Source organism: Oncorhynchus keta, chromosome 22 (assembly GCF_023373465.1).
Source record: "Oncorhynchus keta strain PuntledgeMale-10-30-2019 chromosome 22, Oket_V2, whole genome shotgun sequence".
Classification (NCBI taxonomy): Eukaryota; Metazoa; Chordata; class Actinopteri; order Salmoniformes; family Salmonidae; genus Oncorhynchus; species Oncorhynchus keta.
This window is the reverse complement of record NC_068442.1, coordinates 44,120,490-44,134,689: the sequence shown is the minus strand read 5'-3', so window position 1 is coordinate 44,134,689 and position 14,200 is coordinate 44,120,490. Positions and strand designations below refer to the sequence as shown.

The following is a 14,200-nucleotide window of genomic DNA, read 5'->3' as shown; positions in this document are numbered from 1 at the left end:
GAAAAGTAGATCAATATGAGATGAAGGCGGTATAGTACAGTAGTACAGTACAGTAAACAGTAGTAAAGTACAGTACAGTAAACAGTGGTACAGTACATTATAGTACAGTAAACAGTAGTACAGTAAACAGTGGTACAGTACAGTAAACAGTGGTACAGTACATTATAGTACAGTAAACTGTGGTACAGTACATTATAGTACAGTAAACAGTGGTACAGTACAGTAAACAGTAGTACGGTACAGTAAACAGTGGTACAGTACATTATAGTACAGTAAACAGTGGTACAGTATAGTACAGTAAACAGTAGTACAGTACAGTTCAGTAAACAGTGGTACAGTACATTATAGTACAGTAAACAGTAGTACAGTACAGTTCTGTAAACAGTGGTACAGTACATTATAGTACAGTAAACAGTAGTACAGTAAACAGTGGTACAGTACAGTAAACAGTGGTACAGTACAGTAAACAGTGGTACAGTACATTATAGTACAGTAAACAGTGGTACAGTACAGTAAACAGTGGTACAGTACATTATAGTACAGTAAACAGTGGTACAGTACAGTACAGTAAACAGTAGTACAGTACAGTAAACAGTTGTACAGTAAACAGTGGTACAGTACATTATAGTACAGTAAACAGTGGTACAGTACAGTAAACAGTAGTACAGTACAGTTCAGTAAACAGTGGTACAGTACATTATAGTACAGTAAACAGTGGTACAGTACATTATAGTACAGTAAACAGTGGTACAGTACAGTAAACAGTAGTACTGTACAGTACAGTAAACAGTGGTACAGTAAACAGTGGTACAGTACAGTACATTATAGTTCAGTAAACAGAAGTACAGTAAACTGTGGTACAGTACAATAAACTGTGGTACAGTACAGTAAACAGCAGTCCATTACAGTACAGTAAACAGCAGTACATTACAGTACAGTAAACCATGGTACAGACATGCCACAAGAGGTTTCTTAACAGTCCCCAAGTCCAGAACAGACTATGGGAGTACACAGTACTACATAGAGCCATGACTACATGGAACTCTATTACACATCAAGTAACTGACACAAGCAGTAAAATTTGATTTAAAAAAACAGATAAAAAACACCTTATGGAACAGTGGGGACTGTGAAGCCTCACAAACATTGGCACAGACACATGTGCACACACACACACACACACACACACACACACACACACACACACACACACACACACACACACACACACACACACACACACACGTATTTAGTACTGTAGATATGTGGTAGTGGTGGAGTAGGGGCCTGAGGGCATACAGTGTGTTGTGAAATCTGTGAATGTATTGTAATGTTTTAAAATTGTATAAACGGCCTTAAATTTGCTGGACCCCAGGAAGAGTAGCTGCTGCTTTGGCAGCAGCTAATGGGAATCCATAATAAATACAGTACAACACAGTACAGTACAGTACAGTACAGTAAACAGTAGTACATTAAACAGTAGCACAGTACAGTAAACAGTAGAACAGTACAGTACAGTAAACAGTGGTATAGTCCTTCTGTAGCTCAGTTGGTAGAGCATGGCGCTTGTAACGCCAGGGTAGTGGGTTCGATTCCCGGGACCACCCATACGTAGAATGTATGCACACATGACTGTAAGTCGCTTTGGATAAAAGCGTCTGCTAAATGGCATATATTATATTATATTATTATATATTACAGTAAACAGTAGAACAGTACAGAAACAGTAGTACAGTATAGTAAACAGTAGTACAGTATAGTAAACAGTAGAACAGTACAGTAAACAGTAGTACAGTAAACAGTAGAACAGTAAAGTTAACAGTAGTATAGTATAGTAAACAGTAGAACAGTACAGTAAACAGTAGTACAGTATAGTAAACAGTAGAACAGTACAGTAAACAGTAGTACAGTATAGTAAACAGTAGAACAGTACAGTAAACAGTAGTACAGTATAGTAAACAGTAGAACAGTACAGTAAACAGTAGAACAGTACAGTAAACAGTAGAACAGTACAGTAAACAGTAGTACAGTAAACAGTAGAACAGTACAGTAAACAGTAGTACAGTATAGTAAACAGTAGAACAGTACAGTAAACAGTGGTACAGTACAGTACAGTACAGAAAACAGTGGTACAGTACAGTAAACAGTGGTACAGTACAGTAAACAGTGGTACAGTACAGTGCAGTACAGTAAACAGTGGTACAGTACAGTCAGTAAACAATGGTACAGTACAGTACATTATAGTACAGTAAACAGTGGTACAGTACAGTAAACAGTAGTACAGTAAACAATGGTACAGTAGAGTAAACAATGGTACAGTACAGTAAACAATGGTACAGTACAGTACATTATTGTACAGTAAACAGTGGCACAGTACAGTAAACAGTAGTACAGTACAGTAAACAGTGGTACAGTACATTATAGTACAGTAAACAGTAGTTCAGTACAGTAAACAATCGTACAGTACAGTAAACAGTCTACAGTACATTATAGTACAGTAAACAGTAGAATAGTACTGTAAACAGTAGAACAGTACAGTAAACAGTGGTACAGTACAGTAAACAGTAGTACAGTACAGTAAACAATGGTACAGTACATTATAGTACAGTAAACTGTAGTACAGTACAGTAAATAATTGTACAGTACAGTAAACAGTCTACAGTACATTATAGTACAGTAAACAATAGTATAGTATAGTAAATAGTGGTACAGTACAGTACATTATAGTACAGTAAACAGTAGAACAGTACTGTAAACAGTAGAACAGTACAGTAAACAGTGGTACAGTACAGTAAACAGTAGTACAGTACAGTAAACAATGGTACAGTACATTATAGTACAGTAAACTGTAGTACAGTAAATAATCGTACAGTACAGTAAACAGTCTACAGTACATTATAGTACAGTAAACAATAGCATAGTACAGTAAACAGTGGTACAGTACATTACATTATAGTACAGTAAACAGTAGAACAGTACAGTTAACAGTAGTACAGTAAACACTGGTACAGTACGGTAAACAATGGTACAGTACAGTACATTATAGTACAGTAAACAGTGGTACAGTACAGTACATTAGAGTACAGTAAACAGTAGTACAGTACAGTAAACAATGGTACAGTACATTATAGTACAGTAAACAGTGGTACAGTACAGTACATTAGAGTACAGTAAACAGTAGTACAGTACAGTAAACAATGGTACAGTACAGTACATTATAGTACAGTAAACAGTAGTACAGTACAGTAAACAGTAGTACAGTACAGTACATTATAGTACAGTAAAGAGTAGTACAGTACAGTAAACAGTAGTACAGTACAGTACATTATAGTACAGTAAACAGTAGTACAGTATAGTAAACAGTGGTACAGTACATTATAGTACAGTAAACAGTAGTACAGTACAGTAAACAGTAGTACAGTACAGTACATTATAGTACAGTAAACAGTAGTACAGTACAGTAAACAGTAGTACAGTACATTATAGTACAGTAAACAGTAGTACAGTACAGTAAACAGTATTACAGTACAGTAAACAATGGTACAGTACAGTACATTATAGTACAGTAAACAGTAAGTAGTACAGTACAGTAAACAGTGGTACAGTACATTAGAGTACAGTAAACAGTAGTACAGTACAGTAAACAATGGTACAGTAAACAATGGTACAGTACAGTAAACAGTGGTACAGTACACTACATTATAGTACAGTAAACAGTAGAACAGTACAGTTAACAGTAGTACAGTAAACAATGGTACAGTACAGTAAACAGTGGTACAGTACACTACATTATAGTACAGTAAACAGTAGAACAGTACAGTTAACAGTAGTACAGTAAACAATGGTACAGTACAGTAAACAGTGGTACAGTACACTACATTATAGTACAGTAAACAGTAGTACAGTACAGTAAACAGTAGTACAGTACAGTACATTATAGTACAGTAAACAGTAGTACAGTACAGTAAACAGTAGTACAGTACAGTACATTATAGTACAGTAAAGAGTAGTACAGTACAGTAAACAGTAGTACAGTACAGTACATTATAGTACAGTAAACAGTAGTACAGTATAGTAAACAGTGGTACAGTACATTATAGTACAGTAAACAGTAGTACAGTACAGTAAACAGTAGTACAGTACAGTACATTATAGTACAGTAAACAGTAGTACAGTACAGTAAACAGTAGTACAGTACATTATAGTACAGTAAACAGTAGTACAGTACAGTAAACAGTATTACAGTACAGTAAACAATGGTACAGTACAGTACATTATAGTACAGTAAACAGTAAGTAGTACAGTACAGTAAACAGTGGTACAGTACATTAGAGTACAGTAAACAGTAGTACAGTACAGTAAACAATGGTACAGTAAACAATGGTACAGTACAGTAAACAGTGGTACAGTACACTACATTATAGTACAGTAAACAGTAGAACAGTACAGTTAACAGTAGTACAGTAAACAATGGTACAGTACAGTAAACAGTGGTACAGTACACTACATTATAGTACAGTAAACAGTAGAACAGTACAGTTAACAGTAGTACAGTAAACAATGGTACAGTACAGTAAACAGTGGTACAGTACACTACATTATAGTACAGTAAACAGTAGAACAGTACAGTTAACAGTAGTACAGTAAACAATGGTACAGTACATTATAGTACAGTAAACAGTAGTACAGTAGAGTAAACAATGGTACAGTACATTATAGTACAGTAAACAGTAGTACAGTAGAGTAAACAATGGTACAGTACATTATAGTACAGTAAACAGTAGTACAGTAGAGTAAACAATGGTACAGTAAACAATGGTACAGTACAGTAAACAATGGTACAGTAAACAGTGGTACAGTACAGTACAGTACAGTACATTATAGTACAGTAAACAGTCGTACAGTAGAGTAAACAATGGTACAGTACAGTAAACAGTGGTACAGCACATTAAACAGTAATACAGTGCAGTACAGCACAGTAAACAGTGGTATCGTAAACACTGCTAAAGTACAGTAGACATATCTCGCTCGGTTAATCCACCTTAACTATTCTCAGTGACACGCGCCAATGGTCAGCCTAACATCAATATCAGTCAAGGCTGCCATGGATGGCCCACACAATGTGAGGCTTTGGAGCCACTGAGGAGCATTGCATCAGGGCCCTTTCCTGTACAATCACTTACCTGTTACCTTAGCTGAGGGCTCTGCCCGGACCCTAACCCTAACATATTACTCAATCTGAGGGCTCTACTGACCCCGCCTACCTCTGCCGGCCCCACCTACCCGATCAGGGGTGAGAAAAGTACACACACACGCACACACACACACACACACACACACACACACACACACACACACACACACACACACACACACACACACACACACACACACACACACACACACACACACACGTTGTGTGTGCATGTATGTGTGTGCACGTGCACTGGGGAAGGTTGGGGAGTGTTGGGTTACACCCAAGGAGAGAGACACCATTCTTCTAATGGGACTTCAGTCCTGATCTGGGCTCAACGTTCTTACATGGGCCCTTCTATTCACTCACAGCTAGGACAGACAGGGCCCTACAGTATATTCACAGCTAGGAAAGAAAGGGACCTCTATTCACAGCTCGGAAAGACAGGACCCTCTATTCACAGCTAGGACAGTCAGGTCCCTCTATTCACTCACAGCTAGGGCTGTTGAGGTAACCGTATTACCGCCACACCGGATGTCACAAGTCATGAAGGCAGTCAAATTCTACGTGACTGTTTAGTCATGGTAATTAGGCTTCTCCAAGCTCTGATGCTGCTGATGGTCATTAGTAGCCTCCCAAACTTGCTAACTGCCTGGTACTCAGCACTCTATTGTCCTTCTAATCACTCTGACATCAATGCAAAAGGTAATCGAAAATCTAATCAAACACTTCATTAGAGCCCATGAGCTCATGTTGTGTTCCATTTCTATAGGCTATGTGATGGCCTCTACTAAAAAGAGGAGGAGACCATGAGCTTTCTATAGATTAGGCCTACTATATTTATTTCTCAACTTTTCTAATATTAAGCACATTGTGTACCTTTACAACAGGAGTATAGCCTACCTGGTTGGCATGAAAATGAACCACGGGAAAAGCATCCTCCATTCACTATTTAAGTGCATAGATGACATGTATTTTTCCCCTGCCCCAGTTTCGAGACAGGTGCATGATAATGGTCCATTCTAAATCAAAACAAATTTCACACATGTATTATTTAGTATATGGTAAAGACAAGATTAAATCAACAATAGTCTGATGGGGACAATATTAGCCTCTAATTTGTGAATGATATATTATCACTTGTGAATGCTGCCCAGCATAAGAAACAGACTATTTTTTGCACCTATTCGAATCATAGTCGCACACCTCATGTAGCCTAACCCATAGGCCTATATGTTTTCAAATCAAATCAAATGTTATTGGTCACATACACATATTTAGCAGATGTTATTGCATGTGTAGTGAAAGGCTTGTGTTCCTAGCTCGAACAGTGCAATAATATCTAACAATTCATAACAATACACACAAATCTAAAGTAAAAGAATATAGTTAAATATTAGGATGGGCAATGTCGGATTGGCATTGACTTAAATACAGTAGAATTGAGTACAGTAAATAAATATGAAATGAGTAAAGCAGTATGTAAACACTATTAAATTGACTAGTGTTCCATTATTAAAGTGACCAGTGATTCTATGTACAGTACCAGTCAAAAGTTTGGCCACACCTACTCATTCAAGGGTCTTTATTTTTACTATTTTCTACATCGTAAAGGAATAGTGAAGACATCAAAACTATGAAATAACACATATTGAATCATGTTGTACCCAAAAAAGTGTTAAACAAATCAAAATATATTTTATAGTTGAGATTCTTCAAAGTAGCCACCTTTGCCTTGATGACAGCTTTGCACACTCTTGACATTCTCTCAATCAGCTTCACCTGGAATGCTTTTCCAACAGTCTTGAAGGAGTTCCCACATATGCTGAGCACTTGTTGGCTGCTTTTCCTTCACTCTGCGGTCCGACTCATCCCAAACCATCTGAATTTGGTTGAGGTCGGGGGATTGTGGAGGCCAGGTCATCTGATGCAGCACTCCACCACTCTCCTTCTGGAGATAATTCATTCACCTACTCTACGTCTCACAAAGACACGGCGGTTGGAACCAAAATTCTCAAATTTGGATTCATCAGACCAAAGGACAGATTTCCACTGGTCTAATGTCCATTGCGCATGTTTCTTGGCCCAAACACATCTCTTAATCTTATTGGTGTACTTTAGTAGTGGTTTCTTTGCAGCAATTCGACCATGAAGGCCTGATTCATGCAGTCTCCTCTGAACAGTTGATTTTGAGATGTGTCTCTTACTTGAACTCAGTGAAGCATTTATTTGGGCTACAATCTGAGGTGCAGTTAACTCGAATGAACTTATCCTCTGCAGCAGAGGTAACTCTCGGGTCTTCCTTTCCTATGGTGGTCCTCATGAGAACCAGTTTCATCATAGGGCTTGATGTTTTTTGCGACTGCACTTGAAGAAACTTTCAATGGTCTTGACATTTTCCGGATTGACTGATTTCATGTCTTAAAGTAATGATGGACTGTCATTTGTCTTTGCTTTTTTGAGCTTTTCTTGACATAATATGGACTTGTTATTTTACCAAATAGGGCTATCTTCTATGTACCACCCCTACCTTGTCACAACACCTGATTGGCTCAAATGCATAGAAAGGGAAATAAATTCCACAAATTAACTTTTAACAAAGAACACCTGTTAATTGAAATGCATTCCAGGTGACCACCTCATGAAGCTGGTTGAGAGAATGCCAAGCTTGCGCAAAGCTGTCATCAAGGCAAAGTGTGGATACTTTAAAGAATCTCAAATATAAAATATATTTTGATTTGTTTCAAACTTTTTTGATTCCATGTGTTATTTCACAATTTTTCTACAATGAAAATGAGTGGGTGAATGAGTGGGTGTGTCCAGACATTTGACTAGCAATGTGTATAGGGCAGCAGCCTCTAAGGTGCAGGGTTGAGTAACCAGGTGGTAGTCGGCTAGTGATGGCTACTTAACATTCTGATGGCCTTAAGATGGAAGCTGTTTGTCAGTCTCTTCTCCCAGCTTTGATGCACCTGTACTGACCTAACCTTCTGGATGATAGCGGGGTAAACAGGCCGTGGCTCGGGTGGTTGATATCCTTGATGATCTTTTTGGACTTCCTGTGACATCGGGTGCTGTAGGTGTCCTGGAGTGCAGGCAGTGTGCCCCCTGTGTTGCGTTGGGCAGCCAGAGAAGATGCTCTCAATTGTGCATCTGTAAAGGTTTTTGAGGGTCTTAGGGGCCAAGACAAATTTCTTAAGCTTCCTGATGTTGCGCCTTTTTCAGAAAACTGTCTGTGTGGGTGGACCATTTCAGATCATCAGTGATGTGTATGCTGAGGAACTTTAAGTTTTTCACCTTCTCCACTGCGGTCCCGTCGATGTTGATAGTTGCATGCACTCTCTGCTTTTTCCTGACGTCCACGATCAGCTCCTTCGTTTTGTTGATGTTGAGGGAGAGGTTATTTTCCTGACACCACTCCGCCCTCACCTCCTCCCCTGTAGGATGTCTGATTATTGTTGGTAATCAGGCCTACAACTGTTGTGTTGTCTGCAAACCTGATGATTGAGTTGAAGGCATGCGTGGCCAAGCAGTCATGGGTGAACAGGCAGTACAGGAGGGGGATAAGCACACACCCTTGTGGGGCCCCTGTGTTGAGAATCAGCAATGTAGAAGTGTTGTTTCCTACCTTCACCACCTGGGGGCGGCCCATCAGGAAGTCCAGGACCCAGTTGCACAGGGCGGGGTTCATAGCCAGGGCCCCAAGCTTAATGATGCGTTTGGAGGATACTATGGTGTTGAAGGCTGAGCTATAGTCAATGAACAGCATTCTTACATAGGTATTCCTTTTGTCCATATGGGATAGGGCAGTGTACAGTGAGATTGCGATTGCATCATCTGTGGATCTATTGGGGCGGTATGAAAATTGAAGTGGGTCTAGAGTGTCAGGTAAGGTAGAGATGATATGATCCTTAAACAGCCTCTAAAATCACTTCATGATGACAGAAGTGAGTGCTATGTGGCGATAGGTTTAAAGTGGCCAAATAACTTCAAAAAATTAAGCACATTAAGTTTCAAATTTGGGAAGATAATTTTCACCATAAAAATGCACCTTTATAATTAAAACATTACATGCATAATCACATTTGCAGTCACTTCCTGCTAATGGAACTTCCGTGCTTAATGTACTGCTATGTGCGCATTGCTGCGCTGGTAATGTGAAGAAAAAGCCTAATAGTTTATTAACATTTTAAGCTAAACATCTGTTATGTCAGCAACATTTCCCCCCCCAAAATGTTGGATGCTAGTGGTTGTATTAATTTGGGATCTATTGCATTCCACAACTGTCCCAGACTATGTTTGGAATATTTATTTCTTGCACAGAATAGAATAGGTCGACTTTTGTAGCATGGGGGATAGTAGATTGACAGAGGCTAGTGCTTCTGCTGTTTGTTAGGCCGACTCGTCTTGTTGGCTGACGAAAAGTAAATGTGTACAGTTCTTCCAATATCTTCAATATGCACCTTGGAATGCACAGTTGCGTCCCCGATGTCTTCACTTGTAGCCTGTGAGAAAGACTATCACCAGATGGAGAGCCATGAGAGTGAGATGCGCTTCGAAGCCTGTAGCACTCAGGGAGAAGGGCACAACGCAACACTCCAGGCCAAGGGCACAACGGCCACTGGCCGCAAAATGTTTTTTTTTTAGGGTGCATTACGGTAACAAAGGGGATGCTGCTGTGAAATTTGAGGCATTATCAAATGCTTGTCAAATTGTGAATGAGAGACTGATGAAGTGTGTACAGCCTGTGCAAGTCAAAGGACTTTTTTCAAATCATCATTAGAGTCGCATCATGCAGCCTTACAATATATAAACAATTCAAACATATAGCCCAACGTTTGTAGAACAACGAAAGTTAAAATAATATCTTTAAATCACTGTATCACACCCGGCCATGATTGGAGTCCCATGGGGGGGGGGGGCGCACATTTGGCCCAGCGTCGTCCTGGTTTGGCCAGGGTAGGCCGTCATTGTAAATAAGAATTTGTTCTTAACTGACTTGCCTAGTTAAATAAAAGTTAAATAAAATGTATTAAGTATATAGGAGCACCTATTTCTTTATTAACCTCTCAACACAGAATAACAGCATGTGCACACTCTCTCAAATCATTTGGAGAAAATATCCTTTCTATTTTATTCAGCTTTGTTCAATCGTATTCTTCATACTATTAAATAATATAAAATAATGCCACAGAATTCTAAGCAAATCTTGTCTGCTAAATGAACTAGTGTAGCCCACAGCCATTTGGCATAGCCACATAAGGACCTCACATAAGGACAACTCAGAGTATGCTATTCTGTTCTTCTGAAATAGACTACATTTTCTTCATATCATGCTTCTTTGGACCTGTCTAAAATAAATACATGGTGAAGGTGTAGGCTATATTACATGGGATTTATTTGATTTCTTAAAATGTAGATGTTCCAAAGGTCTGCGTCAGTGGCTTGTAGACTATGTGTGGAAGCTACGAAATGCTAAACGGACTTATATTCACTCACATCTAGGACAGACAGGGCACCATATTCACAGCTAGGAAAGACAGGACTCTATATTCACATCTAGGACAGACAGGATCCTCTATTCACATCTAGGACAGACAGGATCCTCTATTCACATCTAGGATAGACAGGACACCATATTCACAGCTAGGGCAGGCAGGGCCCTCTATTCACATCTAGGACAGACAGGATCCTCTATTCACATCTAGGACAGACAAGATTCTCTATTCACATCTAGGAAAGACAGGACACCATATTCACAGCTAGTACAGACATGATCCTCTATTCACAGCTAGGACAGACAGGATCCTCTATTCACAGCTAGGACAGACAGGATCCTCTATTCACAGCTAGGACAGACATGATCCTTTATTCACAGCTAGGACAGACAGGATCCTCTATTCACAGCTAGGACAGACAGGATCCTCTATTCACAGCTAGGACAGACATGATCCTCTATTCACAGCTAGGGCAGACAGGATCCTCTATTCACAGCTAGGGCAGACAGGATCCTCTATTCACAGCTAGGGCAGACAGGCCCCATATTCACAGCTAGGACAGACAGGACACCATATTCACAGCTAGGACAGACAGGACACCATATTCACAGCTAGGACAGACAGGACACCATATTCACAGCTAGGACAGACAGGACACCATATTCACAGCTAGGACAGACAGGACACCATATTCACAGCTAGGACAGACAGGACACCATATTCACAGCTAGGACAGACAGGACACCATATTCACAGCTAGGACAGACAGGACACCATATTCACAGCTAGGACAGACAGGACACCATATTCACAGCTAGGACAGGCAGGGCTCTCTACTCACAGGCCCTGATCCATTTAATAAGGGAGAAACCTAAGCCTGCCATGTAGAGGTGGGTAGAATGACCTGGTTTGTGTGTGTGTGTGTGTCTGTGTGTAAGCGCTTTAAGCAGTCCACTTATCACAACAGAAACATAAGTCTCTATGGGGATGCTTAGAGCTTCTGTGCTGATGACTCTGTGAGTCAGATGAGACCAAGGAATCTTCTGGTCTTGTATGTTGATGTTTGGATAGCAGGATCGTTTGTAAGTGCTTGAGGATCTTCTATGTCACATACGAAGGGACACACATGAACACACACACACAAACATACACAGTGTGGCAGTCAATCGCAATGCAGAGCGGGAAAGGAAACATTTCCCACAGAAACAGAGAACCAATGTCACACGATCTGGTATGTAGTGTACGGTATAGTGTACATGTAGTGCACACTACATTTCACCATGTCAGGAGATGGGTGGTCCATGATGCCCAGCCCACCCTGCTGCATCAACACAGGGCAGAGAAGTGTGCCTGCTCAGGCCCCCTTGACCTGAGGGCTTGGAAAACATCTAAAAGTGTCAGACCACATAATACAAACTGGAACTGTATTATTCTAGAGGCAGGGTCATCAAAATGTGTAGGACTGAAAAGAGGAGGTGGAGTTTTAATCAAATCCCAGAGAAGAAGCCGTCTATACTGGCATGCCAGTCCTGACAGATATGTACCATGCTGACTCTTGAAATATGGGGTCCGAACGATTGAATTTAAAAACAAATACAGCCCTTATTGACGGGCCAAATATTTATGTAGACGGGACATAATCAGTCTTTTATCGCTTTCTTAAGCGTAATACGAATTGAAGGCTAAATTAGAGTTATGGGTCTCTGGAGAAAGGTGTGATAATCGTGTAGAGACGGCTATTAGCGCACAGTGTCCCAAATGGCAGCCTATTTCCTACATAGTGCAGTACCAGAAGCCTCTACTACCACCGCTGGGCATGGGCACATTATTCACAAGACATTGGTTTACTGACTCAAAGCATTTACTGTGCATGGTCTAGTAGCTTGCTGAGAAGACGTTGGCAAAAGCAACGTCTTCTCTGGCTAAAGCAAGACTGACTTGGGTTGAAGATGTGTAGCATACTTTTTTGTTGTGTGAGAGCTTTCAGAGCTATTTTATAAGGAGCGAAAATAAATAACAAATAATTTTATTTATTTTTCAGAAAAATGGATGAGCATAGAAGTAAAATAGGAGGACAAGGAGGGAGGTATGGGTGGGGAGGCCTGGAGCCAGCCGAGGTGTGGAAACCAGAGCTTCAGCTTCTCCTGAACACACCTTTGATATTATTATTTGTGAAAACAGTTTAGACGCTAATCACATTAATTGCTTTAAACATGTTTGGCTTTCCCCTCTGAATGGTTGGTTCTAAGGTAAACAGGCTCGATAAGCACACGAAGGGAGCGAGTGAGCAGGGCCTGAGCCACGTTTGACACCATCCCACAGGACTGCTTGGGCAGCTCTGTAAACATTGGGGTGACGGGGGGTTCTGACATGGCTGAGGGGCCGGCAGTCAATCACAGCAGACATCTTATGGGCCCAGAGAACTGGGCTGTGGAGTTTCAGCGCACCTGAGGCCTTCATGGGAAATGACTCCTGACTGGCAGAGAGTAGCCCAAACAGTTGGCCACCTAAATGGCCACAGTGTATCGGTAACCTCCAAAAGAGAGCGCATTAGAAAGAGCCTAGCTGAATATGCTGGAGAGGATCGAAACACACTGCCCGTTTATTGCGCCGCGTTGGAGATGAAAAAAGCTGCCGCTGACAACATCTCAGACAGGATTCTGATAGAAATCCTTGAGAAAGAGGTGGAGAAATAGAGAGGGAGAAAGAGATTAAACAAAGAGTTTTCTCAAGAGGTTCACTAGGTCCGAGGTCATGTAAGCAAAGGCCTCATCTCAATTAGCTTTTTGTGAGGAATAACTTTCTAAAGTTCTTTTCTCTACAGCTATAGTCTTCGGTGTTGCTGCTGACATGGGGGAATCCTCCTGTTTAGCTTAGAACACCAGGACACTGTCCTGTTTCTGGCCTGCTCTCACCACCACCACCCGTTTGACTGGAGGCTTCTCAGCTTCAGTAACAATGTGCACTGCGAGACAGTTCAGAGAGTGTTTTAATCAAATAAACAGAACATAATACAAAACAAGAAAACACTAACAGCACACAGACAGGAAACAGAAACAATGACGCCTGGGGAAGGAACCAAAGGGAGTGACAGACATAGGGAAGGTAATAAGGGAACTGATGGAGTTCAGGTGAGTCTGATGACGTGCAGGTGCGCATAACGATGGTGACAGGTGTGCGCCATAACGAGCAGTCTGGTGACCTAGAGGCCGGAGAGGGAGCAATTGTGACTGTACTCCTCCCTGACGCGCGGCTCCAGCCGCAGGATGCCGACCAAGATGACGATCCTGAGGATCAGGAGCAGACCGGTCACCTCTGTTGAGGCGCGGCTGAGTCCGGCTGAGACGCAGGAGCATGGTGACCTAGTGTGCCAGAGAGCGCATATGTAACGGTACCCCTTCCACGGCGCGTTCCGCTCCAGCCGCAGGACGCCAACCAAAGGGACAATCCCGGGGATCAGGAGCGGACTGGTCACGACGGCTCATGCGCGGGAATTTGACAGACTGGC

At 41.1% G+C, this 14,200-nt stretch overlaps 1 protein-coding gene across 1 annotated transcript in view; it reads right to left on the bottom strand.

The window, feature by feature from the left end:
- Nucleotides 1–14,200, bottom strand: part of LOC118401541 (zinc finger protein GLIS1-like) — a 202,686-nt gene that overhangs the window by 52,225 nt on the left and 136,261 nt on the right. The window lies entirely within an intron of this gene.